The sequence below is a fragment of the Orycteropus afer genome, unplaced genomic scaffold, assembly GCF_000298275.1.
Source record: "Orycteropus afer afer isolate SDZICR_OR568_19922 unplaced genomic scaffold, OryAfe1.0 scaffold00049, whole genome shotgun sequence".
Lineage (NCBI taxonomy): Eukaryota > Metazoa > Chordata > Mammalia > Tubulidentata > Orycteropodidae > Orycteropus > Orycteropus afer.
Genome location: NW_006921636.1, coordinates 1,757,991 through 1,765,682, shown reverse-complemented (window position 1 = coordinate 1,765,682; position 7,692 = coordinate 1,757,991). Strand labels below are relative to the sequence as shown.

Below are 7,692 nucleotides of genomic sequence, written 5' to 3'. Positions count from 1 at the left end.
CATGCGCTAAATGAAAACTTGAAGCCCAGAATGCTGAAATGCACTGCATATGGTTAAAGAATAAGAGAAATATTCCAAGCCAAACCAAACTCATTGCTGTTGAGTCGATTCCAACTCAGAGCGACCCCCATTGGGTTTCCAAAGGGGTGAATGTTTACTGAAGTAGATTGCCCAACCTTCCGAGGAGTAGCTGGTGAGTTTGAACCGCCAGCCTTCCGGCACTACACCACAGAGCTCCTAAGAGAGGTATTAGGCACTCATGAACTTACTCAGCACTAGACGAAGCCTGGTATCCCAGGTAGTGATAACATGTAAGCACTCAGATACGAATGTAAAGGTCAGTTGCTTGAACCCACCCAGAGGCATCTGGGAAGAAAGGCCTGGCAATCCAGCGAACCATCACAGTTCTAAAAACATAGCTCTGTTCTATAACACACGGGTTTGCCATGAGCTGAAATCAACTGGATGGTGACTGGCTTATAGATCAAACCTTCATTCCACAAATGCTATGTGCTCCACAAAGTTATTCACTCATTAAAGGTACTCACTGAGCTCTTTGCTTACTAACATCCTATTGGCCAAAACAAGTCCTATGGCCAAGCCCAACATTAGTAGGGCAGGAAAGTATGTTAAGCCAAAGCAGGAGTGGGTGGGGAAAAGATATTTTCTGAACAATTAAAAAAAAAAAAAAAAAAACAAACTTGCTCGTTGAGTCAGATCCGACTCATCGCAACCCCTCCTTGGGTTTCCGAGGTGGTATCACTATGGAAGTAGATTGCCCAACCTTCCTTCCGAGGAGTGGCTGGTGGGTGTGAACCGCCAGGCTTCTGGTTAGCAGTCAAATGCCTTAGGCACTATAGCTCAGAGGATCTCAGGAGCCTTACCCAAACCAAAATCGAATTAAAACAGAAAGTGTTTTAAATGTGTGTTTTCAAAGTGACAAAAACATATGTGGTGGCACAGACAGTAAAGCGTTCAACAACTAACTGACAAGCTGGTAGTTTTAACCCACTCACAGGCGCCTCTGAAGAAAAGTCTGGCACTCTCTTCCAACAAGTGACAGCCATTGAATATCTTATGGAGCACAGTTCTGCTCCGACATGGGGTCGCAGCGAGTAGGATCAACTTGGAGGCAACTGGTTTGGTTTGGGTTTATGTTGAAATTAACATGAACTTTTCTGGTTGCCTCATGTGTCATCAAGAGTGCCTTGACAGGGTGTCCGGACTACCTACTGTGTCAGCCAGCACTGCTGGCCACTCATCCTCATATTTGTGTGTTCGACACACAGTAGTTTTCAACGGAGTGTGTCACTGGCCATTGTTGAATTCTGTAAATGTGTGGTGACTGCATCAGTGCATGATTGCTCCACTTGCAGAAATTCAGGGGCATAGTAGTCACTGCGTGTTTCCACATCAAAGCTTCGAAAATAGTTATGGGGCGTGGAGGTACACACAACTTCTAGCACTGTGGCACCTGCGCTTGCATCCTCAAAGCTAGGTGCTGCCCCTGGGTTTTCCGTGGGGCTCTCGGCCTCCTCTACAAGGCCAATGAAATCACCTTCTCAGCCATGATCGCGGCTCGAGGGAAGCGCATGCCTGGAGAATCATCCGCAGAGAGGAGAAGGCAGACGAGTAAGGAAACAACTTGATGAATATAAGATAAAACGTGATTTACAGACGCGTTCAGAGCCATGCACTTCCTTTCATCCACTGTTCATTCAATAATTGCACTGCCAATGACAACATGCATGAACGATTAGCTATACACCAAGTCTGTAAATAGTGGTAGCAGATAGGGCGTTATAGGTCAAGAGGGAGGAGACTATCACGACTGAGCAAATGTGTCTGACATAAAAATAACTTTGCAAGTTTGTCTCTGACTTATAAAGGCATTCGGTTCTGACAGCTCTGTTGTAAACCTGCTCTGACCCACGTCAAATACTTCATTTTTTTAGTTTCCATTATTATTGCCTTTTGTTATTAGTATCTTTGTGAATCTGGTCTTTGTTTCAGGGGATTGGAAACATTACATATGAACTCACAGATATATTTTAATAACATACATACATGCATATTACTAATAAGACATAAAAAAATATAGGTGGTCATGAGTGCTTTTTGTTGTAACTCAAATACAAAATACGTTGTAATCAGAGGCTACCTGTTCAGCTGACATTCTAGGAATGCAATTTTTGTTGTGGTTGTTGTTGTAAATTCATGACTTTTAGTGACCCATACACAATTACTCGTCTTCTGGTTTGCTGAAGCAATAGGTCAGACAACACTTGCCACAGTAATGTCTATCAAAGTGGCTGGCCATCACACCGCCAGCACCACGTTCATCTCAAAGGCACTCCCAACAAAGGTGACTAATTTTGCCATCCTCATCCACCTTATAGTATTTTAGGACAGTCAGCTTAAGCTTCTCTTGCTTGTGCTTATTCTTGGGAGTAGTGTAAGACTTCTTCCTTTTCTTAGCACCCCTATGAAGCCTCAACACAAGATGAAGAGTGGGCTCTTTTTGACTGTTGTAGTCAGACAAGGTATCCACCTTCCAGTTGCTTGTCAGCAAAAATCAGTCTCTAATGATTAGAAGGAATTAGTTTCTTGTCCTGGATCGTGGCCTTTACATGTTGTATCCGAGGGTTCAACCTTGACAGTGATGGTCTTCCCCGTTAGGGTTTTTACAAAAAGCTGCATCTTGGCAGCTGTTCCACCACAGATGGCAGATTGGAGAGGACAATGCTATTTTTTTTTGACCCAGCGGAAGTCACAGTGTGTTGCGTACTTTAATAATTCTGAGTACCTTTTACCGAGGACCTTACAGGTGCCCTATGTCAGGATAAATTACGCACCTAGCCCTTTATAACCCATGTAACTGCTGCCATGTTGTCGTCGTTGGGTGCTGTCAGGTCAATTTTCAACTCCTAGTGACCCCATGTGACAGAGCAGAACTGCCCTATGGGGTTTTCTAGGCTGCCATCTTTATGGGAGTAGATCAACAAGTCTTTCTACAGAGGAGCCCTTGCGTGGGTTAGAACCACCACTCTTTTTGGCTTGTACTTAACCACTGAGCCCTCAGGGCTCTCTTCCCGCATGCACCCACTGTGTATCAAGAGATTGCGAGGCTTGGCCAAGGCCACTAGTAACTACCTGAATCTATATCTGACCTCTGATTTGCTTCAATAAAGCTCCGGGCTGTGTTGAAAGTTGATTACCCATCTGAGTGGAGGCATAGTGGTTAAAGCATTTGGCTACTAACCAAAAGATCAACAATTTGAAGCCATCAGCTTCTCCTGGGGAGAAAGAGGAGGCAATCTGCTTCTATAAAGATTTACAGCCTTGGAAACACTATGGGGCAGTTCCACTCTGTCCTAAAGTGTTGCCGTGAGTCAGAATCGACTTGATGGCAGTGGGTTTTTCATTTATAACAAACCAAAAGCAAACTCACTGCCCTCGAGTTCACTGACTCATACTGACCCTAGAGGACAGAGTAGAACTTCCTCGTATGGTTTCCAAGGCTGTAAATCTTTATGGAAGCAGACTGCCACATCTCTCTCCCACAAAGTGGCTGGCATATTTGAATGCCAACTTTTCAGTTAGCAGCTGAGCACTTTAACCACAATGCTACCAGGGCTCCATTACTTGTGTACAAAGAGGGCCAACTGAGGGAAAACTAGACAGGTATATTGCCATCCATGTGGCAGTGACAGCAACGAAACAGCCCGTTGGGGAAGCCCACCTTGGGGCCTTTCCAGTGGATGTTGTTGTTGTTCTTATGTGCTATCGAGTCAGACGTGACTCACAGCGACCCCTCCTTGGGTTTCCAAGGCAGTATCACTACGGAAGTAGATTGCCCAACCTTCCTTCCGAGGAGTGGCTGGTGGGTTTGAACCGCCAGCCTTCTGGTTAGCAGTCAAGTGCCTTAGGCACTAAGCTACCAGAGCTCCTCTCCAGTGGATACCTGTTATATATCTGTGCTTGGTTGCCCTTCACTTGTCTAGCAGAGGGCTTCTTTTGTTCTTTCATTAGATGACCAGGATAGACATGAGGCACCTGGGTGGTATCAGCGGGTAGCCATCAGCTGCTAAACAAAACATTGATGCTTCACACACACCCAGTGGGTCTGCGCAAGAAAAGTCCTGGCAAGCTGCTTCCTTAGAGATCATGGCCAAGACCCTAGGGAGCAGTTCTGCTCGGTGACACAGGGGTCGCCAGGCATGGGGCCGACTCTATAGCAGTTGACAACAAGGACGGACACAGTCAGGGTGTCACCTGGACCATCAGGTGTCTGGCTTGAAAATGTTCACTCTCAGTGCCATTGATGGACTCGTACAAGCTGGCGATAAAGCATCAAGCTGCCTCCACCATTGGAAGGGGTTAATTACATGCAATGTTTAAAGCAGGATCTGCTGATGGCTGAGATAAGCTGTCTCCTTTCTGTCTGGTAGGAGCTCTGATGGCCTAATGCCTAAGGCATTTGACTGCTAACCAGAAGGCTGGTGGTTCAACCCACCAGCCACTCCTCAGAAGGAAGGTTGGGCACTCTACTTCCTTAGTGATACCGCCTGGGAAACGCAAGGAGGGGTCGCCATGAGTCCGACAGCAGTGGGTGGGTTTTTTTCTGTCTGGTGCACACCCTGCGCTGACACCCTTATTGAATCATGACTGTCAGTTCTCCTTCGTCCTCAATTAGGGCATCCGGAAGCTTCCAGTCAGGTTTAGCCATTGTGCACACGGCTCATTACTGCCCTCCTGATTGTATGATTGGCTGGATGTTTCTGTAGGAAAGAACCATTCGGTAACTGTGGGATGTCACAGGAACAATTTGATTAGAAAAGTCTCAGAAAACAGCTCCCCCCCCCCCCACAAAAACTTCTGTGACATTTCTGCTTTGCTGGGAAAAAAAAAAAAAAGTTTGGGACAATCTTTGTTTTTACAGATATGCAAAAAAGCAAGAGAGTTTCTCGCTTTCCAGCTCAGGCAGTCTTTAAAAGTCATCTAAAAAAAAGTTGGCCCTGTTTTCTGAGCTGCTGGATGGGAGAACAAAAGAAGCAAGGGAAAGTTTGACTTGACTTCCTCTGCAGTTTGTTTATTTCATCGGAGCAGAGGATCTCAGGGCTCGCGACTTCCGGAATGAAGAGAGAGAGAGGAAAAAAAAAAGGCCCGTGTGTTGAATTCATTGAGACGTGCAAAGCTGCTCAGCAGAATCCTGACAGCCTGGCGTCTCTCCGTTCATTTACGATTCAACAAGAGGACCGCAAGGTCCTGAAGGCAGATGCCAGCACATATTCCCTGACTTGTGGCCACCCAAAGGACCGTCACTGCTGCCTTACAGGTTAGAGTAGCCACCCCAAGGCAGCGTCCACATAACCCGACTGAAGGACAGCTGCAGTAGCAGGCAACAGCCCTGAAATGATAAATATTTACTTGAAAATAACGTCCAAGGCAGACGAAATGGAAAAGATAAGGTTCTGTTTACTCTTCTGTGCTGTAGCCAGCTGAAACGACCAAACCAGTTAGACGGCTTTTTTTTTGGTGGGGGGTGGGTATGTACTGAATTCCTGGCAGCAAATTTCAGGGATTTTAGGAGAGAGGTTTTCACTCTCTAGGTTCTTCTGGGCAGGATGCCTGGGGCTTTTTGAAAAAAACAAAACAAAACAAAAAAAAACCCAACTTGAGGCCTGCTGAACTCTCTGTTTCCTGCCACTTGTCTCTGTCGGCTGGGTCAAGGCCTAAGGATCTAAGTGTAAAACATCAGACTTCTCTTCCTGCAATCTCCCCTGTGCGGTTTTCCTGCTTGCCTTTTCATAGCTTGATTCAGTCGAGAAAACTGAAATCAGTGGGTAAAAGGGCAAAGAAAGGGAAATCTCGGGCTGAACAGTGAACGCATTTGGCCAGCACCCTTCTTGGAAAAGCGAGTCCCCAAGCCCCTCTCCTCTGCTAGGTGCCCGATTCTTCCTGATATATGGTTCTTGGTGTATAGTTCCTGCGGCAGCTAGAAGCTAGGGTCCTTTCTGTGGTTGTTAGGGGCCATAAAGTCGATTCCGACTCATAGAGACCCCAAGTGAGAGAGCAGAACCATCCCGTAGAGTTTTCTAGTCCCTGGGAAGAGATCTTTCCCCTGCAGAGCCGCTGGGTGGATTTGAACCGCTGATAGAAGAAGGCGAGAGGCTATTCCAATGGAAACTACAAAGGGCGCTGATTGCAACCACAGCTTCTCAGTGGAGGCTTTCGTATTGTTTGGAGTGCAGGTTTTAATCTACTTTCTTGTCTGATCCCTCCTTCCTGCCAGACTGCACTGTTAGCATTTTCAAGAATAAACCCGGGGTGTCATTTGGGGCTTCAGAAACTCCATGTTCTATGAGCTCTCTCGGGAGTCCTCTGGGACGGTTGGTTAAATATTAGTCCAAAGGGTTTTTTTAACTTGAAGCGATCTTGGGGTGTGCTAACTTGATCTACAGAGTATCAAGAGACTGAAAACAATGCTTTACTGGCCTCCTTCGTCCTGCACCCACCATGCTGTAGCCTGATTCCCACTCTTAGTGGCCCTGTAGGACAGAGAGAACTGTCCCCTATGGTTTCCAAGGCTGTCAGTCATGGAGGCAGACTGCCACACCTTTCTCCCTCAGAGCAGCTGGTAGGTTTCAACCACCAACCTCTCGGGTAGCAGCTGAACACCTTAACCACTGTGCTACCAGAGTACCCTGCGGCCTCCCTGGGAGACTTGACATCCTGTTCTCCAAGACTGCTCTGTTCAATTCCATCTTATACACAGGTGAACATTCCACAGTCACAGGGCTATGGCAGAAAAAGGGGTTCTTTGTCAACACTCCTCTTGTACCTTCACAGAACGTGTAGTAAGTATGCTTCTGTGTCACTGTATGTTTTAAATGCCCACCGTTGCTCCCACTTACTGGGGATCATTGAAACTGTTTGAAAGGAGCAGGAATATCCCGTTTCCCATTGATATGGAAACAAAAAGACGAAGCAAAGAAAAGTGTACTTTGCTGCTAAATGACGTGCAGAGGATCATATCGTTGATGACCTTAAAATACCCACATGCCGCAGTCTTCAGGAAGAACACAAGCCCATCAGTGGTGGAAACGCAGCAGCATCCACACTGAACGTTGCAGTGTTGTTTCGGGAACTTAGTAGGTGAACAATTCTCCACCATTCCCGTTTTCTCTAAAGCCAGGGCTCTTCTCCTAGGCCCTAGTGCCATTGTTGTTGTTGTTATGTGCCATCGAGTCAGATCTGACTCATAGCGACCCCTCCTTGGGTTTCTGAGGTGGCATCACTATGGAAGTAGATTGCCCAACCTTCCTTCCGAGGAGTGGCTGGTGGGTTCGAACAGCCAGCCTTCTGGTTAGCAGTCAAGTGCCTTAGGCACTGCACTACCAGAGTTCCTAGTGCCATTAGGGCTGGATAATTCTTGTTGTAGAGGGCTGTCTTGTGCACAGTAGAATGTTAGCAGCAACGCTGGTCTCTGCCCACTGGATACCAACAAGCACCTTCCCCACTGAGACACCCCAAAATATCTCCCAACCAAACAACCTTCACCGGCTGCCTTCGAGTGGACTCTGGCTCAGGGTGACCCATGTATGACAGAGAACTGCTCCAGGGTGATCTTGGGTGGAGATTGTCAGACAATGCTAAACGTCCCCTGGGTGGGGATGGTGGTGGTGGTGG

At 46.9% G+C, this 7,692-nt stretch overlaps 1 pseudogene; it reads right to left on the bottom strand.

Moving 5' to 3' along the window:
* Positions 1 to 2,242: 2,242 nt before the first annotated feature.
* LOC103194882 lies at positions 2,243 to 2,700 on the bottom strand (annotated as a pseudogene).
* Between the last annotated feature and the right edge of the window lie 4,992 nt (positions 2,701 to 7,692).